The sequence below is a fragment of the Chiloscyllium plagiosum genome, unplaced genomic scaffold (genome assembly GCF_037043375.1).
Source record: "Chiloscyllium plagiosum isolate Xiang-an unplaced genomic scaffold, Cpla_swu_hap1 HiC_scaffold_24, whole genome shotgun sequence".
NCBI lineage: Eukaryota > Metazoa > Chordata > Chondrichthyes > Orectolobiformes > Hemiscylliidae > Chiloscyllium > Chiloscyllium plagiosum.
The window spans coordinates 66803545-66825938 of record NW_028270162.1 but is presented as its reverse complement, the minus strand read 5'-3'; the positions used below and the strand labels follow the sequence as shown (position 1 = coordinate 66825938).

Sequence of the window (22394 nt, the reverse complement as noted above, 5' to 3'; positions counted from 1 at the left end):
CTCATTTCCCTGAAAACCGATTGAGTGTCAGGGTTTGGGGCTTGGCTTTGTCATTCCCCTCCCTTGTAAAATTGCTGTTTCTCTGTATACAGCTGTAAATGTAATTGTTTGTATAAACTGTGAATTGTTTAATAAAATATAAATAAACAGGACTGTCTGTTTCCTTTCTTCCTGGTGATGGAATATAAATTGAGAGGAGCAATTATAAATGTTGTCTGCGAAAATCACAAAGCTGAATCATGAAAGAGGAGGGGAGTGTAGGTTAAGCTGGATATACTTGTACAAACAGTTATAAGCATCTGTTTCCCGCTTCTGCAAAACCAAAAACCACAATCAAGAGGTCATAAGGCTCAGTGGACGAAGAATGAGAGGAAATGTTGCTTTAGCAAGCAAGGAAGCAGATGGCAGCGAAGGAGGATATACGCTAACAATAGACCACAGAGGGATGTGGTGAAATGGCCAAGAAAAACCTGTAGTTATGCACAAGGCCAGATAAGGCAAGAGATAAACAAGAGGAATGGGCACTGGGTTTAGAGTAGTGGGAGGAGGGAAAGAGAAATGAATTGTATCAAGGTTTTTTACTGTGTGCCTACCTTGTAGACACCACTCTTGCAAAAGTATATCAGATGATACTGCTGCAGCAGATCTTATCTTGGACTGAAATTATTGAAGTGAGTGCGTTCTATTTCCCACATAAATTAAGATTTACACTCTTGTCAGATGCAGTGAAAAACACCTACACACTTGACATGGGTACTAGGGAAAAGTAAGCATGACTGCTGTCGGGTGGTAGTGGAAGAAAAATAAACAGGCAAGTCAAGGGATCTGCTCACCGAGAGCTGGCTCTCGGGGAGCTGGATCAGCATATGAAGGACTCTTCACTCCTCTTGAGGAGAGGAGACTGACTTCAAAACAGCCTCAGTGTGTCTTATGTGCTGCTGTTGGTGTCTTCCGACTGAGGAGTTTATTTTTAATTTTTTTTTCATAGTTTGTTGTGATTTGTTTACTGGGGTTTCTTTCTGCTTATTTCTGTTAATTTGAAGCTGTGCTCAGCTGCACAGGCAGCTACTACCACCACTGTTGCTACAGTCTGGGCCTGCTCCTGCTACTGAAGCCTGGACCTCGCCTGCACCCCTGCTGCTGCCTGGGCGTACCTACACCTGGGGATGACTTAAACTGCTACTCCTGAGGCTGCTTCTGAAAAGAAAAGACGATCGGATGTTCTGTTCACTCTGAGCTGGCTCTGAGGAGGCTGGATCCGTGTCAAGGATTCCATGTGTAAACAAAAGGGTGAGTTGGTGACTGGATAATGGCCTCTGTGAAGTTATTCCTGATGTCGGGGTTTCCTGCTCCTCAGATGCTGCCTGACCTGCTATGCTCTTCCAACACTGTTCTAATCTTGACTGTAATCTCCAGCATCTGCAGTACCCACTTACAGTCATAGAGATGTACAGCATGGAAACAGATCTTTCGGTCCGACCAGATATCCCGACCCAGTCTAGTTCCACCTGCTAGCACCCGGCCCATATCCCATCAAACCCTTTCTCTTCATATACCCATCCAAATGCCTCTTAAATGTTGCAATTGTACCAGCCTCCACCACATCCTCTGGCAGCTCATTCCATACGCATACCACACTCTCCATGAAAATGTTGCACCTTAGGTCTCTTTTATATCTTTTCCCTCTCACCCGAAACCTATGCCCTCTAGTTCTGGATTCCCCGACCCCAGGGAAAAGACTGTCTATTTATCCTATCCATGCCCCTCATAATTTTGTAAACCACTATAAGGTCACCCCTCAGCCTCCAACACTCCAGGGGAAACAGCCTCAGCCTGTTCAGCCTCTCCCTATAGCTCAAATCCTCCAACCCTGGCAACATCCTTGAAAGGATTCCAAAATGATTTACAAGTTTCACAACATCTTTCCAATAGGAAGGAGACCAGAATTGCACGCAATATTACAGCAGTGGCCTAACCAATATCCTGTACAGTCGCAACATGACCTCCCAACTCCTGTACTCCATAGTCTGATGAATAAAGGAGCGTATACCAAACACCGCCTTCACTATCCTATTTACCTGCGACTCCGCTTTCAAGGATGTATGAACCTGCACTCCAAGGTCTCTTTGCTCAGCAAACTCCCGAGGACCTTACTATTAAGTGTATAAGTCCTGCTAAGATTTGTTTTCCCAAAATGCAGCACCTCGCATTTATCTGAATTAAACTCCATCTGCCAGTTCTCAGCCCATTGGCCCATCTGGTCCAGATCCTGTTGTAATCTGAGGTAACCCTCTTCGCTGTCCACTACACCTTTAATTTTGGTTTTTGGTGTCATCTGCAAACTTACGAACTGTACCTCTTATGCTTGCATCCAAATCATTTATGTAAATGACAAAAGGTAGAGGGCCCAGCACCGATCCTTATGGCACTCGACTGGTCACAGGCCTCCAGTCTGAAAAACAACCCTCCACCACCACCCTCTGTCTTCTACCTTTTGAGCCAGTTCTGTATCCAAATGGCTAATTCTCCCTGCATTCCATGAGATCTAACCTTGCTACTCAGTCTCCCATGGGGAACCTTGTTGAATACCTTACGGAAGTCCATATAGATCACACCTACCGCTCTGCCCTCATCAATCCTCTTTGTTAATTCTTCAAAAACTCCAATCGAGTTTGTGAGACTATTTCACTATAAACCTAAGAACAATCCTTTACATGCTCTGAACCGAACTTACATTCTTTTGTTCACTCTTAACTCTTAAGGGGTAGCTATAAGCACCCACATGGGCCCCAAATATGCCTGCCTCTTCATCCATCAGCACCATTTCCCACCTTTTCCTCCACTACATTGATGACTGGATTGGCACTACCTCGTATTTGCATGAGGTGGTTGAAAAGTTCATTAATTCTAATTCTACCAACACCTTCCAACCGGACCTCAAATTCACCAGGACAATCTCGGACACCTCCTTCCCCTTCCTGGACCTCTCCATCTCCATCTCTGGCAACCGACTAACCGCGGACATCTACTACAAACCCACGAACTCCCACAGCTACCTGAAATACACCTCCTCCCACCCTGCCCCTGTAAAAACACTATCTCTTATTCCCAATTTCTCTGCCTCTGCTGCATCTGTTCCCAGGAGGACCAATTCCATCACAGAACATCCCAGATGGTATCCTACCTCAAAAACTACAATTTCCTCTCCCACATGGTTGACAATGCCCTCCAGTGCATCTGCTCCATTTCCTGTAACTTCACCCTTGAACCACACCCCTCTCAACGCAACAGGGACAGAACCCCTTGGTCCTCACCTTCCACCCCACCAACATCCGGATACATTGCATTATCCTCCACCACTTCTGACTCTTACAAACAGACCGCACCATTAGGGACATATTTCCCTCTGCACTCCATCTGCATTTCAGAGACCATTCCCTCTGCAACTCCCTTGTCAGATCCATACCCCTCACCAACCCACCCTCCCCTCCTAGCACCTTGCCTGGCCTCTGAAAAGTGCAAAACCTGCACCCTCACCTCCCCCCTCACCTTCTGTCCAAGGCTCCAAAGGATCCTTCCAAATCTGACAAATATACTTGTACCTCCACCAATGTCATCTACTGCATCCATTGCACCCAATGTGGTGTCCTCTACATCGGGGAGACAGAAATCTTACATGCGGATTGTTTCAGAGAACATATCTGGGACACCCACACCAACCAACCCCACCACCCCGTGGCTGAACACTTTAACTCCCCCTCCCACCAAGGGAATGCAGGTCCTGGGCCTCCATCACCAAACCCTTACCCCATTTGTCACCTGGATATTCCACCTTGGAACCCTGCAACCAGGTGGATCAATGTCGATTTCAGTAGTTTCCTCATTTCCCCACCCCAACTTATCGCAGTCCCCAGCCTCCAACTCAGCACCACCCTCCTGACTGGTCCATCTTCCTTCCCACCTGTCCACTCGACCTTCCTCCCCCCCCCCCCCCCCCCCCCCCCCCCCCCCGCATACCTTCATCTATCACATTCCCAGCTACCTTCCACTCCAGCCCCACACCCATCCCACTTATCTCTCGGCCCCCTGTTCCACAAGCCTCGTTCCTGATGAAGGGCTTATGTCCGAAACATTGATTCTTCAGATGCTGCCTGACCCGCTGTGGTTTTCCAGTGCCACACTCTTGTCTCTGATCTCCAGCACTTTTTCTCCTACACTCTTAACCTACCTACATTCCTGTATACTCTCGTAATCAGTCTATATCCCTCCTTATCCCAGGCCCAGCTCTCTCTTTCTACCCCATCTCTTTCACCTGCCCATCTTCCCTTCCACCATCTGCTCCACCCCACCCACTGACCAATCACAGCCACCTCCTCCCTACATCCACCAATCGCCATCCCACCCACCTTTCCCCAGCCCCACACCCCCATTTATTCTGCAGCCCCTTCCTCTCCCCGGGTTCTGATGAAGGTTTCCGACCTGAAACGCCAATTGCTCTTCTACTCTGTTTTCAGCTTAACTCTCCAACTCCTCTATATTCCTTTGTACATTCTGAACCTCCCTCCATGCAATTGAACAGTTTTAACAACCCTGTCTCTCTTTGTACAGGCAGGAGTGAAGGACTGGAGGGGAGAGAGATGATGGAGGGAGGGAGGGAGGGAGGATGGAAAACACTTGGATGAAGAGAGGCCCAGCAGACAGGAAGGCGGTTACCTTTTTAAACCCTGGTGCAGGATCCAACTCAATCACGTTGGAGCCGTTCAGAGCTCCCGGTTGGTCTTCAGGGGGAAGTCTTGGCCACACACATTGATGAAGTACCGTCAGGGGACAGGGCTCTCCAGCAGCTCCTTCATGCAGTTGAGATCCACCTGAACTCTGCTCCAGCCAGCATAGGTGACCCACTCCAGCTTGGCTGCGACATAGACATTGTGGAAACACGAAGCGATGGCCCAAACGGCGGCATGAAATTGACTCGGGGATTTGCGGTCCACGTGGATACAGTAGACGTTCTGTGGGGCGTAAATGCTCCGTAGAAGCCTCTCGAACATCTCAATGCTCTGGTGGATGACCATGGAGTAAGCCAAGGGTAGGTGTTCCTCCTCAGGGCTCAGGGGGACAGTGATATACTTGCGGGCCCTCACAAACGATCTGCAATTTCGGGTCATTTTCAGATAATCTCCCTCAGTGATGGCTTGGTGCTTGAGGGAGACAGTAATGGAGTTGAGGAGGGCCCTTTCCACCTCCTGCCTGTCCCACTGGATGATCTGCCAGCAGGTGGAGTTCTCCTCGACCAGGAGGAGATGTTCCTGCATTGGACTGGCGCCTGGTTTCACCAGCCTGAGGGTCAGCCGGCCCCCTCCTCTCTGGACCAGCAGCTATTGGCACAACAAGACCACACTGAGTACACACAGCGCTGATCTGAGGCACGACCAGCGGGTACACCGCTGGCTCAGCTTGGGCATGGCACTTTCCAGAGGGCAGTGTCCCCAGCCAATCGGCGATAGGCAAATGCAGAATGGATGCTCTCTGTGCTGGGCAGCACTGCCTCCACCAGGCCGTGGGGAAGGAGTGACTGCAATTTGCTGGAGAGGTCGCACCAGCCAGTCCCCTCTCCTTGTCTTTCCTTTTCCCCAAGATTCAACGAATGACTCGACTTTCACTCCCTCCCCCCCACCGGAACTGCTCTCCCTCTGGAATTCCTCTCCCACTTTAATACCTCTCCCTCTCTCTGTGACCCCTTTGTAACCCCTCTCCCTCTAATAACCCCTATCGCTTTGTAATCCCTCTCCTCCACGAACTCATCCCTCTCCCTCTGTAACTCCTCTCTCTCTTTCCTCCTCTTTCTGTCCCTCGGTAACTCCTCTCCCTCTCTCTGTCTCTCTCAGTAACTCCTCCCGCCCTCCTCTGGATGAAACCCAGCCAATGTTCCGTTGTTTCTCTCTCGGAGTCCGGGCTCCTCTCGCTCCTGTCTGCCTGTCTGACTACAGGCGTTTCCTTCCCCGGATATCTGCTACTCTCCGGCGTTCCTGGACCGGTGTCGCCCGGATGAAGTAAACGAGAGGATCGCGATGGTGTGCAGTCTGGATCGGAGAACCTACAACCAGAGAGACACAGAGCTAGCCAAGCCCAATAACCCACGCCCCAGCCTGAGCAGAGATGCTCTTTCAGGAAGGAACCTGCCATCGAGCCCACAACAATGTGGGAGGGGTAACCCTTGGATGAAGAGAGGACCAGGAGACGGGAAGGTGGTTACCTGTTTGTATTGTGACTCTTAACTGCCCTCTGGGCTATTAGGGATGGCCAATAAACACTGGCCTGGCCAACAGTGCCCCCATCCCATGAATTTATTTGAAAAAAGTGATAATAGTAAATCAAATTAAATCAAACTTCACCACCCGTCATCTCTCTCTCTCTCTCTCTGATGCGAAATTGGAATTATGGTGATTTGACCGTTCATAATAAAGCTGTGAATCTGAGTACAGCAAGTTGATATGAATCCAAAAAAAGAATTCCCCCGGCCGAGAGTGGCTCAGAGGTTAGCATTGCTGGAGCACAGTGCCAGGAACCAGAGTTTGATTCCAGCCTTGGGTGGCTGTGTGGAGTTTTGCATGTTGTCTGCTTGGGTACCCTTCGGGTGCTCTGATTTCAAAGATGTTCAAGTTAGGTGGATTGGCCATGCTGAATTGCCCATAATGTCCAGGCTAGGTGGGTTACCATATCCCCACACACACACACACACACACACACACACACAGCAGAACACTCCTGCAGGTTTAGGCAATGCTCAATCTAAAGCAACATCCTGGTGGATCTCCTTTGCCTCCCCTCCAGTACAATCTCATCCTTCCTATAATGCGGTGACCAGAACTGCACACAGTATTCCAGCTGTAGTCTCACCAAAATCCTGTAAAGTTCCAACATGACACCTCCCTGCTCATGTATTCAGTGGCTTTGATCCTTCTTAATTCCCTTACCTGTCTATCCTGCTGCCTTCACGGATGGCTGGACACACAAACCAGGATCCGTCTAATCTTCTGTGCTTGCCAGGGTCCTCCTATTTAACGTGTACTCCCTTGCCATGTTAGTCCTCCGGAAATGCATGTCACAGAAATTTGGGCATTCAGTAGCACAGAATGGAGAAAACAAATGACTGGCATCAAGAGCTGGCATCTTTTAAGCATTGTAACTGTGCCCACATACATTACTTCATCTGGAAGTTTATTCCATCACAAACCACTCTGGGGAAAAAAGAGTTGCTCCTCAATCTTTAAATCTTTTTCCTCTGACCTTACAAACATGGCCCTGAGTCTGAACTCCCCCACACTAGGGAAAAGACCCTTGTCATTCACCTTATCAATCACTGTCATGATTTTATAAACCTCAACAAGGTCACCCCTCAATTTCCTATGCTGCAGTGAAAAACACGTACAGTTCTGATGTGGATCCTTCAGAGAGGGGACAGAAAATGTTTACCAGGACGTTGCCTGGAATGGGGGATTTTACCTGTGAAGAAAGATTGGATAGACTGGGTTTGTATCCACTAGAATGCAGGAGGCTGAAGGGTTTATAAGATTGTGAATGGCATGGATAGGGTGGAAAGTATGAGGCCTTTTCTCAGGGTGGAAGAGTCAGTTACTCGGGAACACAGGTTCAAGGTGCAGGGGTCAGGGGGGTGTTTAAAAGAGATATGTGAGGCATGTTTATCATGGAAAGGGTGGTGAGTTCATGGAACACACTTCCAGAACAGACAATGGAAGCAGACACAATTGTAGTTTTCAAGAAGCATCCAGCAGCAGGCATGAACAGGAAGGGAACAGGGGAATACGGATCCTGTAAGTGAAGACAGTTTTAGTATGGAAGGCAAAATGTGTCAGTGCAGGCTTGGAGCGTTAAAGGGCCTGTTCCTGTGCTGTAATGTTCTTTGTAAAATGTCCCCAGCCTCTCCATTCTATTTTTATATCTCAAACCCTGCACTCCTGGCAACATCCTGGTAAATCTTTTCTGAACTGTCTCCAGTTTAATAATATCCTTCCTACAGCAGCGTGAGCAGAACAGGACACAGTCTTCCAGAACTGGTCTTACCAACTTCCTGTCCAACCTCAGCACACCATCCCAACTCCAATATTCAGAGAGCTGAACAATGAAGGTCATTACACTCCAGCAGGCATTGTTTCACCCTGACTCCCCTTGTAACTGTCCACATCTCGCTGGGACACTGATGTGAAACATCTTGGCTCTTTGACTGATTCGACCAAGTCTCATTTCCTACTGTTCCTGTGTATCCCTCAGAACAGGAATGTAATGTGCATTCCCATGGCAACATCACAATGACAGACTTGTTTGTGGATTCACATGAAGTGGGCATCACTGACTGGGACAGCCTTGTTACCCATCCCCCTAATCTCTACGGCATAAATGATAAGGAACTCTCCTCTTTAACTCCCCTGTCCTTGTGTTTTAAGAACCCTGACCACAAATGCAAAGTCACATGGGAGAGAGTTCCAGGATTCTGTCCCAGAAAATTTGAAGGAAGGATGGTTAATTTCAAAGTTGGGATTAAGGGTGAAAGGGATAGTAACTGCAGAAGGAGTAGTGTTGCGTCATATTGCTGGCCTTGTCTTCAAGGTGATATTGATGTTGGGTTTACAAGGTGCGGTTGAGGGACCCTTCCTGAATTACTCCAGTAAATCCACAACAGGTATAACATTGTTTCCAGGAAAAAATGGACAGGATTCATCAGAGAAAGTAAATGCAAATTGCTCAAAGTCTTCTGAGATGATAACATGGAGGGCCCAAGCAGCTGAAGGCCAGTGGAGTGATGGAATTAGGGAATGGTCAAGAGGCTGGAATCGCAGGAGGGCTGACATCATGGAGTGATAATGAGCATTGATGTTACAGCTAAGAGAGGGTTATTGGGACTGGAGGAGGTTTCAGAAATAGGGTGGGTGTAGGGGGTGGAGGAGGTTCTGGAATTAGGAAAGGTTTCAGGGCTGGATGAGGTTACAGAGATAGGGAGAAGTGTACTGGGTGGAGGGAGTTACAGAGTCATAGAGATGTACAATGCAGAAACAGTCCCATCAATCCAAATCGTCCATGCCGACCAGTTCTCCTAACCTAATCTTGACTCAATTGCCCGCTCTTGGCCCATATCCCTCTGCACCTTTCCTCGTTATATACCAATCCAAATGCTGTAATTGTACCAGCCTCCACCACTTCCTCTGGCAGCTCATTCCATACACGCACCACTCCTGAGCCCATTGGCCCATCTCATCAAGATCCTGTTGTACTCTGAGGTAACCTTCTTTGCCATCCACTACACCTCTAGTTTTGGTGTCATCTGCAAACTTACTAACTGTATCCCCTATGTTCACATCCAAATCATGATATAAATGATGAAAAGCAGTGGACCCAGCACCGATCCTTGTGGCACACCACTGTCACAGGCCTCAAGTCTGAAAAGCAACTCTCCACCACCGCCCTCTGTCTTTTACCTTCAAAGTCAGTTCTGTATCCAAATGGCTAGTGCTGCTTGTACTCCATGAGATCTAACCTTGCTAACCAGTCTACCATGGGGATCATTGTCGAACACCTTACTGAAGTCCACATAGATTGCGTCTAACGCTCTGCCCTCATCAATCCTCTTTGTTACTTCTCTGAACAAACCCAGTCAAGTTAGTGAGACATGATTTCCCACACACAAAGCCATGTTGACTATTCCTAATCAGTCCTTGCCTTTCCAAATACTTGTAAACCCTGTCCGTCAGGATTCCCTCTAACAACTTGCCCGCCACCAATGTCAGGCTTACTGGCCTATAACTTCTCTCAGCTTTAAAGCATCACCTTTTCATTCTGAGGCTATGTCCTCTGGTTCTAGTCTCTCCGACTCGTGGAAACACCTTTCCATATCCAGCCTACCACAGGGTCTCAGTATTCTGTAAGTTTCAATCAGATCTCCCTCACTCTTCTGAACTCCATTCAGTCCAGACCCAGAGTCCTCAGCCACTCCTCATGTGACAAGCCTTTCATTCCTGGGATCATTCTTATAAAATGCCTCAGGAATGCTCTTAACTTACTATTGTGAGAGATGACATTGCATTGAATTACATATTTTGACTGCAGTCTATAAAACTATCGAACTTTAGCAGCAAGCTATGTTAGTGTCCCTTTCTCACTGACTGCTGTTATCTCCTCAACAGTTTGAAGGGTCTATGATATGTTGATACTAGACAGTACAAACTGAGCATACACATCTCTCTGTAATGAGAACAACCCATGGTCTACTCAGACTATGTGGACTTTACCTTTACCTTCACCAAACATACATTAATATGATTAAGAAAACATTTACTCAACAACAGGAATGTTGGATGATTACAAAAATAACTTGGTCCACATGTATTTTGCCTGAACCATGGTTGCTATCATATAACCAAAACCAGTTATACATGAGGAAGTCTAAACCCAGTTTATTCATCCTAGACGTGTGTTGCAATTCAGTTCTTTCTGTTTTCTTGTCTTTGACAGTGAATTACCCTATAATATAGGTATGTCTGCTCTCATGTATGTTCACCCTGTTCAATGTCCTTGTCTTTATCTTCATCTTCACTCTCAGAAGATTACTGCTGATCCCCTATTTCCTCTGCCGACAGTCCGCACCCTGTTTGTCAACTGCACTTGAGAAAGACATAGTGCACCATTTCTGATCTTTACTGCAATGCTCCACTGGAGCTTCTAACTCACCTTGAAGTGGTTGAGTTATGATTGTTCAACTATGGCCCTGGTGGAAGCATGGGCAGTGTTGTATCTTCATTTTCCTGTTGCCTCAGGGGCGCACTAGCACCTTGATAACATTCGTAGACCCTTATTTCAAGGAGATTAGTGTGTAAGAGTAGGGAAGACTTACTACGGGGTGGTTGGGTTGGTTGGTCCGGGTGTCCCAGAGGTGTTCTCTGAAACAATCGAGGGCGGGTAAGAGGCCAGCACGGGGTGTCCAGGTGGATGGGGTGTGTTGGAGGCGGGAGAAAGGGTCGTCAGAGGGTGGGCGGGAATCTTGGTTGAAGAAGTAGGCGCGGAGTAGGTCCGGGTGGTCTGGGACACCCGGACCAACCAACCCAACCACCCCGTAGCCCAACACTTCAACTCCCCCTCCCACTCCACCAAGGACATGCAGGTCCTTGGTCTCCTCCATCGCCAGACCATGGCAACACGACGGTTGGAGGAAGAGCGCCTCATCTTCCGCCTGGGAACCCCCCAACCACAAGGGATGAACTTAGATTTCTCCAGCTTCCTCATTTCCCCTCCCCCCACCTTGTCTCAGTCAAATCCCTCGAACTCAGCACCACCTTCCTAACCTGCAATCTTCTTCCTGACCTCTCCGCCCCCACCCCACTCCGGCCTATCACCCTCACCTTGACCTCCCTCCACCTATCGCATTCCCAACGCCCCTCCCCCAAGTCCCTCCTCCCTACCTTTTATCTTAGCCTGCTGGACACACTTTCCTCATTCCTGAAGAAGAGCTTATGCCCGAAACGTCGATTCTCCTGTTCCTTGGATGCTGCCTGACCTGCTGTGCTTTTCCAGCAACACATTTTCAGCTCTGATCTCCAGCATCTGCAGTCCTCGCTTTCTCCTCGAAATTTCATTGGAGGCAGTTGAGAGAAGGTCTACTAGGCTAATCCTCAGAGAGCAGGCATTGTCTAAATAGCAAATGCGAAACAGGTTGGGACTCTACTCACTGGAACTTAGAAGATCTAACTGAAAAATATGGGATTCTTAAGGGGTTTTACAGGGAAAATGCTGAGAGGAGGTTTCTCGTCATGGGGGAGTCTAGGACCAGAAAGCATGGTCTCAGAATCAAGGGATGTCAGTTTAAGACTGAAACGAGGAAGAATGTCTTCTCTTTGTGTCTTTGGAAGTCCTTGTCACAGTGCCCCCTGTGGGGGCAGAGTCCTTGTGTATATTTCAGGCTGAGATGGATAGATTCTTGATCAGTCAGGGAATCAAGGCTTCCAGGGAAGGTGAAAGTGAGGAATGTTGGATCAGTCACGATCCTATTGAATGGTGGAGCAGGATCAAGAGCTTAAGGGCCTACTCCTGTTCCTGTTTCTTCTGGCATTATTGTCATGTGGTCATCCTGAGCACTAACCCACTGTTCTGGAAATCATGGTGTCGAATACTACCACAGTTGATGGTGAAATATGAATTCAATAAAATCTGGATTTAAAAACTAGCCTATGATGACCATATAACCATTGTTGATTCTCAGATTACAGGTTTATTAGTGAAATTCCAGATCCATGGCAATTACGTTGGCTCTTAACTGACATCTGAAATAGTCAAGTAAGACACTCAGTTCAAAGGTAGGAATGGATGGAAAACAAATGGCAGCCTTACCAAAAAAGCCACATCCCAGGAAAGAATAACAAGAAAAGAAACATGTTGAACCAAATTTAGATAATTTTTCATTTAATTCCCTGCAGCTCTTCTTCTGTGGCTCAAGGTCTTTGGAAGGAGGCAGGAAAGCAATATGGGTACAGGCTATGGCACCCTACAGCTGAGGGAAGGTAGTGATGGCAGATAATCCCACTGCCCAGGTTTCTTGGTTCCCCTTGTTATGGGTGAATGATGTACACAAGTGTAAGCTGGAGAAAGAGGCATCAGTGACAGCTTGGATGTATTTGCAGGTCGCCTCAATTGGGAGATGCGACAAAAGACTCGATGTAAAATATATGTGTGTGTAAAATGTATGGGATTTTGAATTAATGACAAATATGTTTTGTCCTAATTATTTGAAAGCACTTAATAATTATCTAGGTATGTTTTTCTGGAACCATGACTTAAAGGTGGAATGTGCCTCCTGGAATATTAATGGTTATTTGTTATATTGTGCTCGTTTGTAAGAAAAATCATTGACAGATTTTGTTCTGAGCAAGGATCACTGGACCCAAAACATTAACTCCTGATTTCTCTCCACAGATGCTGCCAGGCCAGCTGAGTTTTTTTGTTTTTGGAATGACTGCAGTTTTTGAATAGGAAATGGGACTTTATTTTGTGTTTTGAAATATTTTATAATAAATTGCAAATAGAAAGGAAAACAAAGAACTGCAGATGGAACTGGAGATCTGAAAGAATCAAATTCAAAACATGCCTGAGAAATTCAGAGGCTCTGGTAACATCTGTGGCAAGAGAAACAGAGTTAACACTGAGTCTAGTGTGGCTATTCCTCAGAACTCTGTTTCTCTTTCCACGGATGCTGTCAGACCTGCTGAGTTTCTCCAGCATTTTCGATGTTTGTTTTGATTTTCAACATCCACAGTTTTTGCCTTTAGTCAGATCTGAAGATAAAGCCATTCATATCTGTGTCTTAGGGGACACTGTTCGCAAGTAATCCATGGCTGATACATTAATCAATAAAGACATTTGAGAGTGCAGGTGGGAGACAATTTAAAACAAGGAAAAAGAGTAAGTGCTGAGGGAATGCAGCAAGTTTGCAGCATCTATGGAAAGAGAGACAGACAGACAGACAGAGTTAACATTTTGAGTTCAATGTTCAGTTTTCATGACAATTTAAGGTCTCCTCTGAATGACAGAACCTCCCACTAGTTCTGTTCTGGTGGTTCAGGACTGTTCATGTTCAGGTTTTGTACAAGGGCCAGATCCTACTCAAATGGCTACAGTTTAAGCAGTTAAAGCCTGTGGAAATTTTGGGAATTAATATGAGGGTTTTGCAATTAAAGCCCAGCTACCAAGCCAAATCAAGCTACAATTGAAAATAATGCATTTCCATTGGCTCAGAACAAGGCAAACAAACAAAATAAATTGATTGCAAGAATGTTTGATCATTGAGTTTAGTCTGCCCTTCCCTCTGAACATAATAAAACTGCAATGAACAATGCACCTGTTTCTAGAATTTGTTTTATTTCAACAATAAATACTTTGTACAGTGAGCAATAAAATCTTGCTGAGGACACAGGACAGTGAATATTTTCTCTGTGCTGACATTTGAAACACAGATGGAAGTGATATGGGATATTTTGGAACTATCATGGTCCCTGGATCACTAAAGATTAGATATGTAAGTAAGATACATATGGAAATCCTGATGATATGACTTGCACGTTTCAAATTCCCATGACCCTCGGTCGACCCCTCTCTCTGACCATCAAGAACACCCAAGGCTTAACTCCCAGCTCCCTGTGTACCAGCTCCCCAGCCTGTGATATCTTACCTTGTTTTATTTAGACATTTCAAAGCAATCCTCTGCCTTCTGCGCTGAGTTTCAGTCACAGACTCGTTAGTTTCCTGGCAGCTGTTTGCTAAATCTAGGCTTCAACCACCTCTTGGGTAACTAAACCCCTGATAGCATCATCACACACACTGAGTCCCCTTTCCCATCTATCATTCTGTTCCTTTGTCCATGTGATTACTATCCAAACCCACACATTATCTTCTGAATACCCAGTGACCGAGTGAGTAAGCTAACCTCCAGATCCAGCCCCACAAACCTCCAGACCCTCTGAACCCTGTCAGCTGAAACTACAAACATACATCATGGATCATCCGATTTCAGCCCCACCCCTTACCCTCCCCTTATCTGACCTGTCAAACACCTTGACTGTTAGAGCCATCCTCCAAACCAGAACTGACCAGAAAACACCACACATTCTCATTACTCCCACCAACTGGACTCTGCAATTCAACCTCAACCATCCAGCTTTTGCCCCCAAACAGACACAATTACCCCCATTGAAATGCATTGACACAATAGAGTCAGGCTTGATTATACAGCCCCTTTTCCCAACGATCCAGATACACTCAAGGCAGAATGACCAGTTCATCTTTGTGCCAGCTCAGCAATCTGCATTATCCAATCTTCATTTATTTATCAAAGCCACCCTCTGAAATGTGAAGGAAGGATGTGACTCAGGAAACACATAGATTTGACAAAAATCTTCTGTGAAGATTGCAGCTCTGTATCAGCTGAGCGACAGAATTCCATGATTATGTGCTATGAAGCTATCACAGTCACATTCCATCAAGTTGCTGTGGAGAGTTTCAGAGATCAGAACTCTGGGTCGGGGACAGAATTGTCACATTTGATGGATTTCCAACCAGAATTCTTGAGACCAAAGTTTGGTTTCTGGTCACTGGATTCAAAACGTTAACTCTGATTTCTCTTCACAGATGCTGCCAGACCTGCTGAGCTTTTCCAGCAATTTCTGTTTTTGTTTCTGATTTACAGTATCTGCAGTTCCTTCCATTTTATTTGATTATCAAGGACCTGAATGCTCAGCATTTGTCCAATATAAAATGTTCAAATAGCCAATCACTACGAGACAGAGACTAACAGTTAATAAGTCTGTTGTCCACCTGTAAACTTGTGAAATACTGACTCTCTTTGTTGCTGTGCTGCGTAACTGACTTACTCAAGGGCTAATGCAACAGGCCAGACAGACAGTAAGTCAGGTGGCATGTGAGACAGTATTGAATGCCCATTGAATGCTCATTGGCATTTGGTGCTAAAAATTTGGATTATGACGCAGTCTGGATAAGTTAGATATTGCAAACAGGAGATAACCAAATGGACAGTCAATATTTTCAATAATATAAAAGAAAGAACTGTAGATGTTGGAAATCTGAAACACAAATAGAAATTGCTGGATATTTCTCTCTGCATTCTCTCTAGCGATGCTGCCAGACCCATGGAGTTAACATTTTGACCCTTTTGCAGAATTGGACTTGAAATGTTAACTCTACTTTCTCTCCAATGGCTTCAATAAGCAGCTCTGCCACCCCCATTTTGGAGCAGATATTTTAATCTTCATTTGCTGAGTAACATCAACTCAGTCAGCTCAGTTTCCAGACATGGAAGTTTTTGTTTTGGAAATATGCATGCAATTTAAATCCCACTCATTTGCCCTGTTGAAAAGGCTTTAGCTTCTTTTGATGGGCAACATAAAGACAGACCGTTTTCCCAAGATACAAATATAAATGGTTTCTGTTCATATGAGCCTGTCCAATATGTTTGTATTTAAACAAATCAAAATAATAGCTCTGTATCTGAACGTGGGCAGCTTTTGTGTCAACTTAAACAAATCCATAGCACACATTGATGTAAATAAATACAGCATGAGGACAGTTAGGGGAAAGCAGCCACTCAAGGGGCTGATCGATAGGCCCCCTGATGTTAGACATGAAGAGATATTGGCTGCTTGTGATAGTGAGATGGCAATCAGCATTGCTGACTTGAATCTACACAAAGACTGTGTAAATCAGGTTGGCAACAGTAACGTGGATGAGAGGTTATTGATGACCTTCGAGAAAGTATCTTAGAGCTGCATGTTCTGACAGAAGGTTATGTTATTATCATCTTACTGATACTGTGTAATGTGACAGGATTTACGAAACAATCTCAGTGTAAAGGCTCTCCTACGTAGCAGCCATCACAATATAATTCAATTTTACATCCAATTTGAATGGAAGAAGATTGACTCTGAGGTAAGTATTTCAACTTAAACAAGGTCCACTCTGCAGGCTTGTAAACTAAGCCAGCTGAAGTGAATGGCATAACTGGCTCAGAGAGAGATCAGTAGAGACAGTGATGGCAGAGATTTAAGAGGATACCTCAGAATATTCAGAATAAGTATATTCTTATTTAACCAAGAGACTTTAAAGGGAGGACTCGCTTTCTGTGGTTGACTGAAAAAGTTGAAGAAACCGTCCAACTTGAGGATATTGCAAAGATGGGTGGCAGGTCAGATGATTGATTAGAAAATAAAGTATGGCAGAGAAAAAGGTTAATTAGAAGGAGGAAATTGGAATCTCAGAACCCAACTCAAAATCTTAAAAACAACAAAGCAAGAGTTTCCATGGGTATTTAAAAACAAAACATGTACGCAATGTGAGTGTCACTCCTCTGGCGAGTGAGAATATGGAGTTATTGGTAGATGATAGGGGGCAAAAAGTGCAGAGCTGGAAAAGCACATCAGGTCAGACAGCATCCAAGGAGCAGGAGAATCGATGTTTCAGGCATACATCCTTCATCCATAGATGTTAAGGAAATGGCGAATTAAATGAATAAGTACTTTGCTTCTATCTTCACTATAGAAGATACAAAAAGCATTTCAGTAATAGTGGTAAGACACTGTTTTGCTGACATTGAAACTTCAGGCCAACTGTGTCTGCATGCTGACTCAGAACTGAGCACATGCACAGTTCCAGATTGTCTGCATCATCATCCCAATCTCCCTCACCCTCTTCCCTCCTCTCTGAGTCTGAACATCACCACCATTCTCCGCACCACCTCCACGAGCCCCAACCACCATTAGACTGGACATCAATCTCTCTCTTCTCCAGGTCACAATCTCTCTCTCACCCTCAGACTTTCTCTCCCACTCCCACTCTATCCCTCCAAATCTCAACATCCAGTGAAACTGAGCAGACATGGAAAGAAGATGCATGATTGAAACACTTCAACCAATCGCATTCACCCATGCATGAGCAAGCATCTCCCTGGAGAATACTGCATGTACTCCTCAGTGTCAACCCAACTGTAAGTCAGGAAGTAGGAGGGAGGGATGAACACAATGTAATTACAGTCACTAAGGAGGCTGGACTCAGTCAAACTGATAATAGGTCTCATCACCTTCTGTCTTCATCCCAGAGTCTTAAAAGAGGTTGTTAATTCGGTTGTAGATGCATTAATGCAAATTCTTTGAATTTCCCAAGATTCATTAGACTTCACTCAGTCTGTCAATGTTTTGCCCCATCCCTTGTCAGTGACCATCACCTTCCTGCCTCTAAACTTCTTCTGGCCCCAAGGCCTATCTGGAATGACTTGATGGCACTAACTGCTGTTTGGAGACTCTTGCTGACACTAACCTCGAGGATGCATAAGGTTCACTTGGTACAAGGTTCATTAATTGAAACCTGCTGTTTTTCTATTTCTACGGTATAATAATGTCTATTTAACCCTGACCGTATAATTCATTTCAACAGTCCCTTATTTTGAAAGAGGATGTAAATGCATTAAAGACAGTTCAGAGGAGGTTTACTCGATGAATACTTTGAATGAATGGCTTGTGCAATCGGGTTAGGTGCTCAGACTGGGTTTGTTTCTGCTGGAGTTTAGACGAGTTAAGAGTGATCTGATCAAACTGTATAAAGGCTCTTAATGATCTTGACACAGTGAATGTGGAATGGATGTTTCTTCTTGTGGGTGAGTTCAGAATTAGGGACCATGTTTATAAAATTAGTGAGGGGTCACACTTTTTGGACGGAGATGAAGAGTGTTTGGGTGTGTAACTTTGGAATTGTCTGTCCCAGAAAGTAGGAGAGGTGAGGACAATGGATATTTTTAAGTCACAGGTAGATTTATTTCCTTGCATACAAGAATCTAAGGTTACACTGGGTAGATGGGAACTCAAAACATAGACTTATCAGCCATAAACTTATGAAAGAGTGGAATAGGATCAAGCGAGCAAATGAATTTGTTAAATGCATTCATGAAAGTTTCCTCAAGCAGTATATAGAGGATCCTAGCTGAAAATGTGTTGCTGGAAAAGTGCAGCAGGTCAGGCAGCATCCAGGGAACAGGAGAATCGACGTTTCGGGCATAAGCCCTTCTTCAGGATTCCTGAAGAAGGGCTTATGCCCGAAACGTCAATTCTCCTGTTCCTTGGATGCTGCCTGACCTGCTGCGCTTTTCCAGCAACACATTTTCAGCTCTGATCTCCAGCATCTGCAGACCTCACTTTCTCCTATAGAGGATCCTACTCAGGAAGCAACAAACTCGACCTACTCATGGGAAATAGGGCAGGACAGGTGATGGAGATGATAGTGGGACCAGTCCTATTAATTTTAAAGTAGTTATGGAGAGGAACTGGTCCACAGGTTCAAGTTCTAAATTGGAGAAAGGTGAATTTTGATGGAATTAGACAGGAGCTTGCAGGGGTTAATTGGAGTAATTTGTTTGCAGGCAAAGGGACCTCCAGCAAGTGGGAGGCTTTTAAAAGTGAGATCACTGGAGTTCAAGGTCTATATGTTCCTATGAAGGTGAAAGGCAAGGTTGACAGGAATAGGGAGCCCTGAATGACAAGAGATATTGAGGTTTTGACCAGAAAACGAATGAGGTAAGGCTGAGGTACCGGCAGCTGGGACCAAGGGAATCCCTTAATGTATGCAGGGGATACAGAGGTTTACTGAAGAAGAAATCAGGAAAGCAAAAAGGGGGCATGGGATGGCCTTGGCTGAGAAGGTTAGGATGCATCCAAAGAGGTTCTTTAAGTAAAAAGGAGTAAGAATAACTCACGAAAGAATAGTTATTTCTTATTTTCTAAAGGCAAGTGTAAGTCATTGTGTTCCAGAGGCAATTGGACAAATCGATAGGCTTGAAGCCAAGCGCACTTTACTCTGACACTGCAGTTAAAATAGTGATTTTAAAATAGCGACAATTCCAAGATGGAGGTGAAACAGGACACCTGAGATCGAGCTTGTCCACTCCGCCCAGTTAGAGTCATCGGGTCATAGAGATGTACAGCACAGAAACAGACCCTTCGGTCCAACTCATCCAGATATCCCAACCCAATCTAGCCCCACCTGCCAGCACCCGGCCCATCTTCTTCCAAACCCGTCCTATTCATATACCCATTCAAATGCTTTTTCAATGTTGCAATTCTACCAGCCTCCACCACATCCTCTGGCAGCTCATTCCATAAACGTACCACCCTCTGTGTGAAAAAGTTGCCCCTTAAGTCTCTTTTATATCTTTCCCCTCTTACCCTAAACCTATGCTCTCTAATTTCGGACTTCCCCACCCCATTTGTCTATTTATCCTATCCATGTCCCTCATGACTTTATAAACCTCTATACAGTCACCCCATAGCCTCCAATGCTCTGGGGAAAACAGCCCCAGCCTGTTCAACCTCTCCCTGCAACTCAAATCCTCCAACCCTGGCAACATTCTTGTGAATCTTTTCTGTACCCTTTCAAGTCTCACAACATCCTTTTAAAAGGAAGGAGACCAGAATTGCACACAATATTCCAAAAGTGGCCTAACCAATGTCCTGTACAGCTGCAACTAACTCCTGTGTTCAATACTGTGACTAATAAAGGAAAGCATACCAAACGCCTTTTTCACTATCTTATCCTACCTGCAACTCTACGTTCAAGGTGCAAGAACCTGCACTTCAAGGTCTCTTTGTTCCAGCACTTCAGCAGGACCTTACCATTAAGTGTATAATTTCTGCTAATATTTGCTTTCCCAAAATGGCTCCTACCATCACTACTTTACAGTTGATAAACTTTTGCACAAACTCCCTGAAAATTTATTTTTACGTAGCTTTCCCATGGGTTCTTGGCCTATAGAATACAGGCCTAATGCACTTTATGGTCTCTTAAGAATGTCAACCCCTGTGTGGCAAATTCCCAACTGCAGCATTGCCATGTGCCCTTGCAGATTAGAGGAATAATTAGTGATATTAGTTCAGCCTTGTTCAAAAGAGGAGAATTACTTGAATATCGAAGTAGTACGTACTATTCAAGCTGAATGAGGGAGGAACAGAATATTGGTTTGCTTCAGCATTGTCTCATATGCTGCAGATGGGAGCTCTGTGAGTATTCCTTCATTTGAAAAGGGGATATTCAAACTAAATGAGAGAGAATAATTGTATTAGATGAAATCAATCAAGTCCCATTCACCAGCACCTGGCCCACACCCCTTCAAACCTCTCCCACGCAAATACCCATCCAGATGCCCCTGAAATGTTGCAATTGTACCAGCCTCCACCACCTCCCCCGGCAGCCCAGTCCACATACACGTACCTTTCCTTTTCATTTTTCTCTTTTCCTTCTTCACTTTTGCGTTTTTGATCTTTCTTCTCTCTTCTTTCTTCTCCAGGCCATGGGACTCCTGGCCTCAGACTGTGCACAAATCTCGCGGCCCAGCTAAGCAATCTCTCAGTGGCCCAAGGTGCCGTTCTCTCAATGGCTGAGCATGTGCAGTCTCTTGGCCAGGTGTGTTGATCCCTCTGCCTGACGTGGTGATCTCTTGGCCGGCTGTGGTGATCTCTTGGCCGGGTGTGGGGATCTCGCAGCCCGCCATGGTAATCTCTCAGCCCAGCATGATGATCTCTCAGCCCAGTTTGGTGATCTCTCGGCCCGGCATGGTCAACTCTCAGCTGGGGGGATGGTGATCTCTCAGCCCGGCATGGTGATCTTTCAGCCTGACATGGTGCTCTCTCAGCTCAGCGTGGTGATCTCTCAGCCCAGGGTGGTGATCTCTCATCAAGGTGTGATGATCTCTTGGCCCGGTGTGATGATCTCTCAGCCAGCTGTGGGTATCTCTCAGCCCAGTCTGATGCTCTCTCGGCCTGGTGAGTGATCTCTTGGCCCAGCATGTGCAGTCTCTTGGCCAGCTATCGCCTTAGCATGGACCTCTGATCTCAAGGTGATTCTTTGAAGTGCGGTCCAACTGAGATTAAGCACTTAAGAAAGACTGTAATGTTTAAACCTGCATCTTTATTCCTTTATTTTCCACTTAAAAGTCAGAAGGTCTGCAACGTGTAACTTTTAAACTTACATCATGTGTTTTATGTTATACTATATTTACTTTAAAAATAAAAAGTGTTGAATTTTTAACATTGTTCTTTCTTCATACCTTCTTCTTAAGATTCTGTGTCAAGGTATTTGTCCCTAAGATGGCTCATTGTGTGGTGACATTATACACTTCTCACTGTATTCCTGTACCTTTGTACTGAGTACATGTGACAATAAAATCAAAATCAAATTACAGACAAAAGAAAGAAGAGTTGGAATAACTATTGGAAAACTTAGCAGAACAATGGGTTATTTAACTCATAAGCAGCAACTGCTCCAATAGAGTAACATCCCAGAAACACATCCTTGGCACAGGCAAATTCAGTAAAATAGATTGTCTCACATGCAATTCTGGACAAGGATTGTAATAGAGTTGTTCAAAATTACATTTACTTTCAGTGTTCTGGAAACAGTTCAATATTTATTTATCCCTTTAAATCTTTCCTATTCATGTCCCTGTCCAAATGTCTCCGAAATGTTGTAATTGTACCTGCCTGGACCACTTTCTCTGGCAGCCCATTCCATACACACACCCTCTCTGCATGAAAATGTTGCTCCTCAGGTCCCTTTTAAATCTTTCCCTTCTCACCATAAACCTGTGCCATCTGGTTTTGGACTCCCCTGCCCTGGGGAAAAGGCCTTGGCTATTCATTTTGTCTCTGCCCCCCCCCCCCCCTCATGATTTTATAAATTTTGCCAGTGATGATATATAAGCAGGGTAGAAGATGAAAGCCTGATTACCAGGAAACACAAAATCAGAATAAAGGCTTCAGTTTCAAACTGGTAACTAATGGAGTGTC

The 22394-nt window shown here is 45.2% G+C and overlaps 1 pseudogene; it reads right to left on the bottom strand.

Annotated features, from left to right (window-relative positions):
• Window positions 1-4760: 4760 nt before the first annotated feature.
• On the bottom strand, window positions 4761-21100 carry LOC148145778 (beta-1,3-galactosyl-O-glycosyl-glycoprotein beta-1,6-N-acetylglucosaminyltransferase 3-like; annotated as a pseudogene).
• Window positions 21101-22394: the final 1294 nt, after the last annotated feature.